General features: G+C 42.1%; 1 protein-coding gene and 1 non-coding gene across 2 annotated transcripts in view; both read right to left on the bottom strand.

Annotated features, from left to right (window-relative positions):
- LOC126428204 (F-box/LRR-repeat protein fbxl-1-like) overlaps positions 1-14,550 on the bottom strand; it is a 190,378-nt gene that overhangs the window by 29,314 nt on the left and 146,514 nt on the right. The window lies entirely within an intron of this gene.
- Trnar-gcg (transfer RNA arginine (anticodon GCG)) lies at positions 10,295-10,369 on the bottom strand. Its single transcript has one exon. It is a non-coding gene; the product is annotated as a tRNA-Arg (tRNA).

The following is a 14,550-nucleotide window of genomic DNA, read 5'->3' as shown; positions in this document are numbered from 1 at the left end:
TTTTTTCATCACAGTCATTGACATCATCATCCTGCCCTCATCCTAATGGTTACAGGCACTGCCAGGGAAATATTCGAAAAACGGCTACGTCTACCGTGTGTAAATTTATGGCCTGTGTGGTTGTGTGTACTACTGCTGGAAGAAGAGTAAATGCTCAAAAGCTAGGATGAATGTTGTTGCTTTTAAGTGTTTCTATGTTCCACATACCAATCTGTTAGACCGTAGGTAATTGCCTTTCCCTTATTTTACGTATTGCTCCATCCTGGAATTTCCATTATTGTTATAAATTTAGATAAAGTGTCCTTGAGCAAACAACCATTATAATACAAAACAGTTGGGTCATAATTCAGAACAGTAATAAAATAATTTTGTGCTAGCTACGTAACAGAACAACAATTACTTTAAAAAATAGGAACCTCAAGGTCACACCTGTCAAAAATTTTTAATTCAAATGAATTATGTTACGAAAAATCACTAATTCTCCTTCCATTTTCACATTTTATTCCATCTAGTGTAAACACGCAGATTCGTGCCAGGGATACCCTGTGTGTACTGTGTAATTGGTTGACGTGAACCAATCTGCAGTTCCAAACACGTATGCCTGCAGTGCACCTCAGGTGTATAGTGTAATTGAGGTGGAGTGTTAAACACACCGTACAGCTGTTCACCGTTTGCTCACACGAAAAACAAAAAAACAGTGCCGACGAGACAAACGACAAGCAGAATGTGTGTCACATCTCACATCACGCGGGCACTGATGCTGACGTGTGACTCACGCCCAGTGTGACCTTTCAGAGCTTGTGCAAATACACAGGACGGGAAATGAAGCACCTCCACCAAAGGCTTAAATGCTATGAGGAGAGAAATAATTGGTTAGGGTTCCAAAAATATGAATGTTACATGGAGCAAAGTGTTGTACAGAGTAAACATACTAAAGAGGAAACTTTAGCAGTGGGCAAACGGGCTTTTCGTCGGGACTGGAAAAGAAAGACAGAACACGGGGGAAACATTATCTGAGGGAAAGTTATAAAGAGGTTTCCGTATATCTCTGATCAGCAGTTTACTAAAATATTCAGCCCACCATTCCAGAATCTGTTCTTCTCCTCCTATAAAATTTCCTTCTTTAGCACTGCAGAATACAGTACACGAATAAAAGCCTTTATTTAGTTCACGAACCCTTTCATAGAATTTTCTTACTTCTTGGCCGTTACATTTTTATTCTAGCTCCATAATTCGTGTCTTCTCTGATTTTCATTTCTTTCTTCTGTTGATTCTGTTTACTTCCTCCCTTTCCTTTGTGAAATCTTCCGTATTAGATTTTGTTGCCCTGTTTATCATTTTCTTTCTTGCCTCATTTCCCTCTGTCATTTTCTTTTTACAGTCTTCTTCAAACCATCCTGACACTTAACAGAGTTGGTACGAGGGTGAATCAAATACAAATGGGATTTTTGTTCCTGAGCGCCAACAGTTGGTAGGACCGGACCTGTGCTGCTAGTATTGTCGGGTGGTTCCGTGAGGAGCAGGGAGAGCCGGCTATCGCATACCTCCGACAGCTCCGTCCGTAATGCGCAAGATATCTGAGTGACAGGTCTACCTCTCCACTGCGCGATGCATAATTATTACAAAAATTCTTGCTCGTGAAAGAGTTAGAGTGATAGAAATCTTCCAGAGACTGATTGCACAGTTCGGTGATCAAATACTGTCAAGGATGCGTGTGTTTGCTGGCATAAAGATTTCGAGGAAGAACGGGAACGTGTGGAAAATCAGCAATACGATCATCATCCTCGGACCAGTATTACAAACTGAGACATTTGTGCAGTTCGATACATTCTCGAAGGCGACCGATAGGTGAGAGTATCAGAAATAAGTTACGGGAGCTTTCGAGCGATCGTCACAAATTACCTACAGCTCCGGAAAGTTTGTTCCACATGGGTACCTCGCCTTTTAATCAAAAATCAGAAGCTGACACATTCGGAGGTCTGTCAAAGTCTTACAGCAAGGTTTGAGAAATAAAGTGATGCACTTTTGAGTCGGATCGTCAGCTGTGACCTGTGTGTCAGTCCACCACTGCACTCACACATCCAGACGGGCCAGTAAGGAGTGTTGGAGGGAGGGGGAGGAAGCCCCAGGGAAAGACAGGGCTCAGACGTCAGCTGGCGTGGTTCTTTCCACCATTTTTCATTTTTACCGGTAAGCCATTTTGCTCACTGCATTTTTACACGAGCAATGCACAATCGGTGCTGCATACTACTGTGAGCTGCCGAAGAATGTGAGGGCTGCGTATCGCCTCAAAAGACGAGGTCGACCGATTTGACAGGTCGTCGTCCTCTGTGACAGTGCTGGACCCGATACTGCAGCTCTGGTGATCTCCAAATTACAGAAAATGCACTGGACTTAACTTAGTCGTCCTCCTTACAGCCCGCACCTATCACAATGTGATTTCAATTTATTTGGACAGCTTGAAAAAAGCTCTAGGAGAGCACCAATTTGAAGATGACGGGGGTGTGGAGGAATCCGTGCGCAGTTGGCTTCTGACGTGACCAGCTGCATTCTATAATGCTGCAATAAAGAAACCTTCCTTCTCCCTGGGAAAAATGTACTTCTAAAGCAGGGAATTATGTGGAAAAATAAATTGTAACTGCCTTTTTTTCTATAAATGAATTTTTAAAAAATAAAATCTGATTTATATCGACTCAGCCTCGTACCTATAAATAGTGAGGAATGACTTACTGGAAGGCGAGAGAGATGAGGCAAGGCCGGTGCGGGCACAGCTAGTTGCAGTGCAGTTCACGCAGGTTGTGCAGCTCTCCGAGATCTGCAAACGTCGCGGCCTCCTCCTCGGGTGCCACGTCAAAGAGGTGCAGCTGCAGTTTCTCGAGAGAGCTGGCGGCCTCTTTCAGCACGGGAACCACACATCTGTCAGCAAGTGACACACTTTAAGCTTTTTAAAAATTTTTATTATACGGGATGTACAGAAATACCAAAATTTCCAATACCGGCTGTATTAGAGTGGAAAACATATTTTAGGTATTTATTAAGTGGACAACCTTACACTGTGTGTGCCCTAATTTTACGTCTGTGCAGATGAACTGTAAATAATGTCAGCTCCAGACATCAGCAAGGCACGACGGTGAATAAAACACTCCACCTGCCGTGGCAGAGCGCTTTTTCTTTGGGACGTCGCAGCTCAGTGGTGGCTTGAAGGACGAGGAGTGAAAAGAAGTGTGCAAGAAAGTCAACAGAGAAATCAAATGATGAAAGTTGTTAGAACTGTCACTCAGTCATTGGCTAATATCAAAGCAAGACTTATGTATGTTGAGACTTCCTGAGATCTGTTCACCTAGAGTGTCACTGAAGTTGTACACAGAGAAGTAGTGAACATATAATACAGAAGATTTAACGATACACTGTTTACATCTTTGCGTAAATAGTTGATGTACATCTGCACTCTCTTACAGACTGAGTAATTTTTCCTCCTATCTATGTAATTATGTAGTTATGTAGTTCTCAATTCGTTCAAGCAATCAGTCATTCATAATAGGAAACACAATCATATCTCAGTCACTCAAATGATTCAGAAATTTTACTTGTTAGAATGAAATCAGGCGATGATTCTTCTTCTCTGCAGGCTCGTGCTTTGTGGCAGTCTGCTAATCTGTACAAATAAAATGCCTCGTAATTTTGGGAGCATTGTATAATCAGTCGGGAAACCTCAGATTATGCGGATATTTGGTTTTGATGAAGTTTAACCTTCTGAAGAAGTAATGGAGCTCTTGGATTATTAAATGCAGGTTCGTATCCAGTCTTTCGGAAGGTCCCTTCTGATTAACAACTACGCAATATATTGATGGATATCATTAATTCTCAAATGTCAAATACACACCTTTTGTATAAAGGAGCAATAAATATATATATATATATATATATATATATATATATATATATATATATATATATATATATATATATATTTCCCTTTTAATCGTACAATTTCGTATCAGTTATCTTTTGTCATAAATTTCAATATTCAGATTACAATTCTTCAAACAAAGCTCAGGCTAATCGGCACGAAGACAATCTCGGAAGCTTTTTCTGACAACCACCAGAGAGAGTACTACAAAGAATAATTATGTGCTCATGGCATAGCTATTGTATGAAACTACTTTGCGCATGGATTCTGCAAGTATGAAGATAGAAAGTTAGTAAACATCATTCAAGGGTAGAATTGTATCAGAATAATTCATCGAATATAAAGAGGTATTACAACCTTGACCTTCTGCAGGAGGAGTCGAAGTCACACGGCCAGAAGTAGTGGCACTGTGCAGCATTTCCACAGCGTCGAGAGAGCTACGAGAAGGCAAGCGTCGGGCTCAAATGAGACAAAGGTGATCGCATGAAGCATCAGAATGACAGACAGAACTATAAACAAGGACTCGGTTACTACCGACAACCGGAGACCATTTTATTTCACTTCAGAACATGAAACTAACATGACGCTTGAGAATTATAGAGTTTTGGGCAGGGAGAAACAAAATTAAAAGACATTCCTAAAATAAACACATTCTTGAGCAAAGCATTATGGAATGATCAATGTACAGTTGAAATGTTAGTGTGGTTGGGCACTGGTGAAGTCAATGAATGTGAATGGAAGAAAATGATCACAGTACACAAGGATCTGTAGTGTAGCTATAAGCCTAGGCTACTTTGGAATGTCACAGTTTGGTTGCAAGATGGTGAAGCCAACAAATGTGAATCAAAGAAAACTCACTGTAATGACAAACACATATGTAGCATAGCCTGAAGTCTATGTTAATGTGGAATGTTTAATTAATTGTCAGTTGGGGAAGCCATCAAATGTGAATGGAAGAAAACTGGCTGCCGCGGCAGACTGATCTGTAGTGTAGCCCAAAGTCTAAGTCACATCTGAATGTGGGAGTTTAAATAATCATCTCAAAAACGTAGTGTGGTTTTTGTTTTGTTTTGAAATGCTCCATTTTCCAAGGTCGTGATTTCGCAGGAGCCTAAAAGAACAGCTTAAATATTACACAGCATTAAATTTCACATGTCAGCATTCTGCACACCTATATTTCATTATACCGCCCTGTATTTTCAGTTACTCACCATGATTACATTTATCATACGCTTTTGTCTCACTGGTTCCCATATTTGATCTATTTCTCTTAAAAGATACTTTTCAGTGCACTGCTTAGCAATTTTGGTGATTTATATAAAATGACGTACTTCTTACAATATAGCAGAGATGCTGAGTCGCAGATAGGCACAACAAAAAGACTGTCACAAAATAAGGCCTTTGTAAAAATAGACAGACACACACACACACACACACACACACACACACACACACACACACACACACACACACGCACGCACGCACGCACGTGTCCACAGTCTCTTCAGCTTCCTGGATTTTTCATTGTTCGATGTACTTCTTACCTACATGTCAGTGCCTAAAATCTGATTTTGATATATGACAATCTCTTTTAATTGGATTCAGATATATTCTTAAGTTTTATCACACTGCCCCACACTCTCTCTCTCTCTCTCTCTCTCTCTCTCTCTCTCTCTCTCTCACACACACACACACACACACACACACACACACACACACACACACACAAACACATCTTTCCCCGCTAATGAAGTTCGTGTGTGTGTGTGTGTGTGTGTGTGTGTGTGTGTGTGTGTGTGTGTGTGTGTGTGTGCGTGCACGTGCGTGCGCGTGCGCATGTGAAGGGGGATTTTGCTTGGTAAGTACATTTTTAATTTTTTGCATTTTAAGAAGAATGTCGTGGATTTATTTGATATAGCAGAATGTGATTCAGTTGTATACCTAAATATATGAGTGTCAGGGCCAGTGAATGCTGTGTGTCTGATGCTCATAGGTTGGCAATGTGTCAGTTATGCATGTACATCAAGTGATGTTTTCAGTAACAGTTTTTGCAGCATGTTTTGCTTTCTTGGTACTGAGGGCAGAATTCTAGTTATATAGGTCAAGTGGAGGTTTCAGTGCCAATTTTTGTTGCAAGTTTTGCTTTCTTAGTATCGTGGACTTCTTTCTAGCTATGTGGTCAATTGAAGTTTCCAATACAAGAATTTGTAGTGAGGTTTGGATTTTTGGTTAGACTTTTTTGATACATTTTCTTGCAAATTTACTCATTAATTGGTATTATAAAGCTCGGTTTACCTAAACAGGTTAATAAAAAATGACAATACCAAATTGTGTGGGTTTTTGTGGCCTTCATGCAATGTAGATGTTATTGATTCCTGTGTATTATTTTGCTTGGGTATGTGAGTTAACACAGAAAGTCATTTGTTTTGTTTATCACTACCCAAAATCCCCTAATTCCTACGTGTTTCCTGTTACTTTCATGTTATTCTTTAAATTACTATAATCAAATTTTGTATTTGTTTTTGTTTTGTTAATTTACTGAGTTTGTCAATGTGGTGGACAGAGGTAATATGGCTAAGTATGCTATATTCGTGACTTCTTGGATCAAAGGTGACAGCCAGTAATGTCTCGACATTTCCACTGTCCACATTTATCATAAATTTTAACGACTATAACTCTGAAAGTAAGTTTCATGAAATTAGTAATTTTTGTCCCAGGTTGCTTTATGGAAATACTGTTTTGTATGCTTATTGCTTCAGCACTTAAAGGGAATTAGTAATACTTTTAGCTTAACAAATCCAGAAATTAAAAGAGAATCAGCAGACTTATTTTAAAGTTATTTGTTGCTGTTTAGTAAAACATTGCACCCGCCACAACGGAGCCTCACTGTGAAGGCTGTTCTCAAACATGGGATGAGATAGATGGAAATTGTCTAACTATTGTCAAACAATTGGAAACTGCTTTGAATATGTGTGTTGGGAGAGCTCCCCAGAGTTTTGTACCAGAGGTAACAAAGTTACCTCCAGCACTATCCTCTCCTGTCTCCTCTACAGAAGACTATTCATCCACTCGGCTGTGGGTGACGTGTCAGTGGGAGGGCTAGGCAACATTTCCAGGGGAGACAGGAACCAGGGAGAACTCCGTGTGTTAGACCCATCTCAATAACAGACAAGTTCAAAATGCTGACTTCCCCTGAAACTACACTCAGCCAGTGAGACTCACTTTCACTGTCAGAAACCTGTTCTGTCTCAGGTCAAGAGAAGGGAAATGTGAAAGTGTACAGTCCATCACTAATCTGTAGTTCAAATGTATGGCAAATAATGGTACCTGTTAGGGAAATGTCAGCTAGGGATGTAAAGGAAGATAAGATTCACCTGCCTGGGGGGTCTCATTCAGCATACCGAAGAGGCTAGTCTGGCAGCCGTTGACAAAATGAGGCACAACCGAGAACCGGTTGTGGTGGGTGTTGGAACAAATGATGCCTGTCATCTTGGCTCCGAGGTCATACTCAAATTATCCCAAGCAGATGGCAGGAAAGGCTGAGGAGACCATCCTTGTTCAAAGGTCACGGTTTACAGCACTGACCCCAGAACTTACTGTGGCACCACAGTTCTGAATGGAGTGGAAGGGTCGAATGACAGGCTTCAAAGGTTCTGAAACTTTCTGGAATAGCAAGATAACGTCGAGAACTGTACGGTCCCCCTAAATGGATAAGAAATGCACTACATATCAGAGGCTGCTACCCAGGTAGCTGAATGTGCATTGAGTGCACCCAAGGGCTTTTTAGATTAGGTAACCCAATATTCACTCCAGACAATGACAGATGTAGGGGACGCAGAAGTGTCCGTATAAGATTCAAAGAAATGCCTCGTACAGGTGAGAGTCTTAAAATCCTACTGATTAATTGCAGCAGGATTCAGATGAGAGTGACTCACATAATGCTAGGTGCAGAAATCCGGTTAAAACCGGAAACTGATGGCAGTGAGATTTTTGCGAAAACTTTAAATGCGTATTGAAAGAGTAGGCTAATGGTAAATGGATGTGGTGTATTTCTCATAGTAGATGAGAAGAATACAGTTTTGTAAGTGGTGGGCATGGCAGGGTACCCTGCAAAACATTATTAAACCACCTACTTCATACTGTCTGGAAGACCAGTCACGATAGAAATATATTGGATATAACAATAATAAATAAACCTGAGCTCTTTGAGGATTTACACATAGGCCGGTATCAGTGACTGAGGCAGCTGTAGTAACAATGATTAGCAAAATACAAAAAGCACCAAAATGAGTAGAAACATTCACAAATTCAGTAAACTAGATAGAGATGACGTAGTGCCATATCTCAGTAAGGAACTCAAAACATTGAGCTCTAGTGAGAATACTGCAGACAAACTGTGGCTTAGGTTTAAAAAAATAATTGCCCATAAATTTGACAGATATGTACCTAGTAGAGCAGTTCATTTTCTTAAAACATTGGGCTACGGACAGAGAGGCGCTACAAATTTGGCTGTCAAGAGAGTAATGACTACCGTCACAGAAATTTGTCGAAGGCCTGTCGAGAAACCAAAAGAAATTCAGATCGTGAGTAAAGGCTGTTGCTGGTATGTCTCCAGACACTCGTGGGCACGACAGGGACTGAGACTGAGAGTAGCAAAGCAAAAGCAGAAATGCTTAACTTTATTTTCAAATGTTCTTTTACAAAGGAAAATCTACGGGTACTGACTCAATTTAATTCTTGCACCACTGCAAAGATAAGCAATATAGATTTTAGTGTCAGTGGTGTTGAAAAATAACTGAAATCACTAGAACTGAACAAATCTACAGGGCCTGACGGAATCTCCATCAAATTCCATATCAGACCTGTGGCTAATTTACAATAATCTATCGCAGATCACTCAAACAAAAACCTGTGCCCTGTAGTTGGGAGAAAGCACAGGACACACACTTCCACAAGAAGGATGGCAGAAGTGATCTACAAAACTACCATCCAATATATTTAGCATCCATCTGCTGTAGAATCTTAGAATATATTCTGAGTACAAATGTAATGCTGTATGTTGAACAGAATGACCTCCTCCATCCCAACCAGCACGGATTTTGAAATCATTGATCGTGTGGATCCCAACTCATACTTTTCTCACAGGAAATCTTAAAAGCCACAGATCGAGGCAGTCACGGAGATGCAACATTTCTCAATTTCCGAAAAGCGTCTGACTCAGTACCGTAGCTATCCTTATTACTGAAAGGATCATTGTATGGGCTGTGAAGTGAAAGTTGTGAGCAGGCTGAGGAATTCTCGGGAGGGAGGACACAGTGTGCTATCTTGATGGAGAGTCACTGTCAGGTGTTGCAGTAACTCAGGGTGTGCCCCACAGAAGTGTGTCCAGACACTTCTGTTCATGTTGTATATTAATGACCTTAAAGACAATATTAACTGTAATCTCAGACTTTTTGCAAGTGATGCAGTTATCTATAATGAAATACTATCTGAAAGAAGCTGCATAAATAATCAGTAAGCTCTTGACAAAATTTCAAAGTGGTACAAAGATTGGCAACTTGCTCTTAAATGTTCAGAAATGTAAAATAGTGGACTTCGAAAAATAGAAAAAATGTAGTATCCTATGACGAAAATATCAATGAGTCACTGTTGGAATCGGCCAAATCATACAAATACCTGGGTGTAACACTTTATAGGGATACGAAATTGAATGATCACATAGGCTCAGTAATGAGTAAAGAAAGCAGGCAGTAGAGTTCAGTTTATTGGTAAATTACTGGGGAAGTGCAATCAGTCTATAAAGGAGATTGCTTACAAATCATTCGTGCGACCTATTCTAGAATATCGCTCAAGTGTGTGGGACCTCTACTACGTAGGATTAACACGAGACGCTGAACGTATACGGAGAAGGGCAGAATGAATGGTCACAGGTTTGTTTCAGCCGTAGCAAGAGACTGTCACAGAGATGTTGAAAGAAGTGAACTGGCAGGCTCTTGAAGTGAGACATAAACCATACCAGGAAAGTCTACTGAAGTTCTAAGAACTGGCTTTAAATGCTGACTCTGAGAATATACTACAATGCCTTACATATCACTCACACAGGAAGATTTTCACTGTACAGCGGAGTGTGCGCTGATATGAAGCTTCCTGGCAGATTAAAACGGTGTGCCGGACCGAGACTCAAACTCGGGACCTTTGCCTTTTGCGGGCAAATGCTCTACCAACTGAGCTACCCAAGCACGACTCACGCCCCGTCCTCACAGCTTTACTTCTGCCAGTACCTTGTCTCCTACCTTCCAAACTTTACAGAAGCTCTCCTGCGAACCTTGCAGAACTAGCATGGAGTGTGTGCTGATATGAGACTTCCTGGCAGATTACAATGGTGTGCTGGACCGAGACTCGAACTCGGGACCTTTGCCTTTCGCAGGCAAATGCTCTACCAACTGAGCTACCCAAGCACGACTCACGCCCTGTCCTCACAGCTTTACTTCTGCCAATACCTCGTCTCCTACCTTCCAAACTTTACAGAAGCTCTCCGCTGCAGAGTGAAAATCTCATTCTGGAAACATCCCCCAGGCTGTGGCTAAGCCATGTCTCCGTAATATCCTTTCTTTCAGGAGTGCTAGTTCTGCATGGTTCGCAGGAGAGCTTCTGTAAAGTTTGGAAGGTAGGAGATGAGGTACTGGCAGAAGTAAAGCTGTGAGGATGGGGCTGGAGTCGTGCTTGGGTAGCTCAGTTGGTAGAGCACTTGCCTGCGAAAGGCAAAGGTCCCGAGTTTGAGTCTCGGTCTGGCACACCATTTTAACCTGCCAGGAAGTTGCAAGATCAGAATAATTACAGCATGCACAGAGGCATTAACAATCATTCTTTCTGCACTCTGTACAAGAGTGGAACAGGAAGAAACCCTAATAACAGGTACAGTGGGAGGTACCCTCTGCCAAGCACCTCACAGTGATTAGTGAAATCTTGATTACATGTAGATGTAGATGTACGTTAGTGATGCTAAAAGTGCTGGGCACTATCTGGATTCTGACTGCCTCTGAACTGAGAATTTAAATTCAAAACAGTTGTGTGTGCGTGCGCAAACTACTGCAAGACCGCCTTACATTGATTTCGAGTCTGGACAATGGCTAGATTGCAGAGATGAAATTAGCTTCCACACTGCCACAGAGAGGAGAGGGACAGATATAGAAGAGATAAAAGGTTTCACACTTTATGCAACACCATCCATAACTTATCAAGCACCTCTCGTCGAGCTTGTAGTCGACACTGGAATGTATGTGCCAGCCAGCTAACTAATGGGCTGCTTCAAGTACAGACTACACAAACCTGCAAAGCTCAGATCCAGCAAAAATGTCTATCGGCACAGCTTTACCTTTCTTAGTAGATATGACACAGCTGATGAGGTAAGCTCTGTTGCCTCATCTCTGAGACAACTACATGCTCTCATTAATACAAGGGTTGCCTAGAAAATAATGCAATGCATTTTATTTTTTCAGCCAGAAACAATGCTACAAATGCAAAACATTACATACGTATTATTTGAAGTCTCCCGAGAGAGTGTGCCAAGTTTCAGTCACTTCCGACGGATAGCGTAGCTTCGGGACAGTTTCAGAATGGCGTCTGTAGGTGACAGACGTTACGAGTGATGTGCCGTCATCGAATGACTCGCTGCAGGAAAAGAAATTGTGGGGAATACTCAAAAACGATTGTCCAGAGTTTAAGGAGTACCTGCTGTTGACAGAAGTACAGTCAGTTGTTGGGCACTGAGGGTGAAGTGACACGAAGGCAGTTCGGCAGAGCTCCATGTTTTTCAGCGGTCGGGGAGACCGTTGACAGCTCTCGCACCTGACCTAACCCCCTCGCACTTCCACTTGTTTGAGCCATTAAAGGATGCAATTCGTGGAAGACATTTTGAGGACAATGAGGAGACGATTCAGACAGTGAAGCACTGGCTCTGGCCCCAGAACAAGGATCGGTACCGACAGGGCACACACGCCCTCGTCTCGTGCCGGAGGAAGGCTGTAGAACAGGATGGAGATTACATAGAAAAATAGGGTGTGTAGATTAAGGAAAGGCAAACCTACGTTTCTAGCATTTGTAGACTTACAGAAAGCTTTTGACAATGTTGACTGGAATACTCTCTTTCAAATTCTGAAGGTGGCAGGGGTAAAATGTAGGGAGTGAAAGGCTATTTACAATTTGTATAGAAACCAAATGGCAGTTATAAGAGTTGAGGGGCATGAAAGGGAAGCAGTGGTTGGGAAGGGAGTGAGACAGGGTTGTAGCCTCTCCCCGATGTTATTCAATCTGTATATTGAGCAAGCAGTGAAGGAAACAAAAGAAAAATTCGGAGTAGGTATTAAAATCCATGGAGAAGAAATAAAACGTTTGAGGTTCGCCGATGACATTGTAATTCTGTGAGAGACAGCAAAGGACTTGGAAGAGCAGTTGAACGGAATGGACAGTGTCTTGAAAGGAGGATATAAGATGAACATCAACAAAAGTAAAACGAGGATAATGGAATGTAGTTGAATTAAGTTGTGTGATGCTGAGGGAATTAGATTAGGAACTGAGACACTTAAAGTAGTAAAGGAGTCTTGGTATTTGGGGAGCAAAATAACTGATGATGGTTGAAGTACAGGGGATATAAAATGTAGACTGGCAATGGTAAGGAAAGCATTTCTCAAGAAGAGAAATTTGTTAACATCGAGTATAGACTTAAGTGTCAGGAAGTCGTTTCTGAAAGTATTCGTATGGAGTGTAGCCATGTATAGAAGTGAAACATGGACGATAACTAGTTTGGACAAGAAGAGAATAGAAGCTTTTGAAATGTGGTGCTACAGAAGAATGCTGAAGATTAGATGGGTAGATCACATAACTGATGAGGAGGTATTGAATAGGATTGGGGAGAAGAGAAATTTGTGGCACAACTTGACCAGAAGAAGGAATCGGTTGGTAGGACATGTTCTGAGCCATCAAGGGATCACCAATTTAGTATTGGAGGGAAGCGTGGAGGGTAAAAATCGTAGAGGGAGACCAAGAGATGAATACACTAAGCAGATTCAGAAGGATGTAGGCTGCAGTAGGTACTGGGAGATGAAGAAGCTCGCACAGGATAGAGTAGCATGGAGAGCTGCATCAAACCAGTCTCAGGACTGAAGACCACAACAACAGCAACAGATGAAACACCATTATTTTGTGTGTGTAATTCTCATTACGTTGAATAAAGAGTTGTTGAAGAAAAAAAATGTGGTGCATTACTTTCTGGGCAACCCTCGTAAGTGGACGTGGGAGGAATCGTGCAATAGAAGGCAGGACCCGACCTAAAAATAGTACAAATCAATGCATTCCAACCAGTTTTATTCCAAATACCTTAGTATGGGTGTATGCTGGAATGGTAGAGTGGTGACTCTGAAGCTTAACGATGTTGCTTACTTAGCCTCATAATTGTGTGACACACTACTGATCCTCGTGTTAGCACATTGACGAGATATCTCTGAGGAAGACAGAGGTGAAAAATTGGCTCAGTCAGTCACCCAACACTCCCTATTCCAGTGCTGTCACCCTATCAGGGAACAGGCCTTCTGTGAAAGCAGCCACGCCATTTACCAGCTCTGTTGCAACCGCTCCACAGCTTTTCATATCAGTACGACTACCAGCCAGCTGTCCACCGGGAGGAACGGCCACTGCCAAACTGTGGCCGAGAGCGAAGTGGACCGCCCAGGGACATGGCGTGCAGCTGAACATAATTTGCTCGATTTCGACGCCTGCATCGTTACCCGGGGCATCTGGGTCCTCCCATTCACTACCAGCCTTTCCGAACTGTGCTCCTGTAACTATCCCAAACTCAACCTACAGTAACATACTGTTCCTGCACTCTGTATCCGACAGTTTCCACTCCCCTAAATTCTGTTATCTCCTCTCCATTCCCATCTCCCACCTTCCTTGTTTGCTATTCTCTGCCATTACACCTGCCCACGTTTCCTCGCTCCTCTCCTCGTTTGCTCCTTGTTTTCCCTACCTACCTGTCCCACGACCTCCTAACGCCGCACTCGTCAGCATTCGAGTCCCCACTCACTCCGCTAGGCAGCGTTTGTCTCTCTCTGCACTCGTACACTACCGCCCCTTCCCCTTCCTTGCCCCTCCAGATTGTCGCTCGTATCCCACATCGCAGTCGCATTCCGGCCCGAGAAACTGAAGTCGGTGGTCGTGTCTGCGTGAGGTATGCTTTCTTGTACGTACGAATGGCACGTGTCTCTCTTTTACTGATGATGGCTGTGGCTGAAAGCTTTATATAAATGTCTCTAAATTGTGCTCGTCTGTAACTAAATATGTCTTCTTTACGGTAAATAGCAATCTGTCTTTTTCTACATTGTCGATATTCCTACCCGGAGTTTCCATTACAACAAATCTTCTCGAGAGAGAAAAGCTCGTATCCAAAAATCGATAGGGATCTAGATATCACCATTCCGGTGAAACTCGGCTCATCCTCTTCTCACACGATGTCCTGCAAACTGTAAATCGAGGGCAACAGGCAGACTGCAAATTCCTAGATCTGCAGGAAGCATTCGACACGGTGCCAAACAGCAGACCGTTAATGAAGGTTCGAGCTCGTAGAATAGGTTCTCAGATAAGTA

This window comes from Schistocerca serialis, chromosome 12 (assembly GCF_023864345.2).
Source record: "Schistocerca serialis cubense isolate TAMUIC-IGC-003099 chromosome 12, iqSchSeri2.2, whole genome shotgun sequence".
NCBI classification, from domain to species: domain Eukaryota; kingdom Metazoa; phylum Arthropoda; class Insecta; order Orthoptera; family Acrididae; genus Schistocerca; species Schistocerca serialis.
Note: the sequence above shows the minus strand (reverse complement) of the source record. Positions and strands in the feature narration are given on the sequence as shown.